The 209-nt window shown below is 29.2% G+C and overlaps 1 protein-coding gene across 1 annotated transcript in view; it reads left to right on the top strand.

Annotated features, from left to right (window-relative positions):
• The window catches only part of LOC110019038 (probable sulfate transporter 3.5), a 19741-nt gene that overhangs the window by 976 nt on the left and 18556 nt on the right, over positions 1-209 (top strand). The window lies entirely within an intron of this gene.

Raw genomic sequence — 209 nt, 5'->3', positions numbered from 1 at the left:
TATATATATATATATATATAAAACACGTATTAATATTTAAATATATGTCACTGAAATCTTTAATATCATATAAAAATATCATCATTATTATCATTCTAAAAAAGAAATTCATCTTTTAAGTTATGGGTTTATGGCATGAGTAGGGCTGTCAAAACGGCTCGTTGTTCGTGAATAGCTCGTGTTCGGCTCGTTAAGAAGCTCGTGTTCGG

Source organism: Phalaenopsis equestris, unplaced genomic scaffold (assembly GCF_001263595.1).
Source record: "Phalaenopsis equestris unplaced genomic scaffold, ASM126359v1 Scaffold000002, whole genome shotgun sequence".
NCBI classification, from domain to species: Eukaryota; Viridiplantae; Streptophyta; class Magnoliopsida; order Asparagales; family Orchidaceae; genus Phalaenopsis; species Phalaenopsis equestris.
Note: the sequence above shows the minus strand (reverse complement) of the source record. Positions and strands in the feature narration are given on the sequence as shown.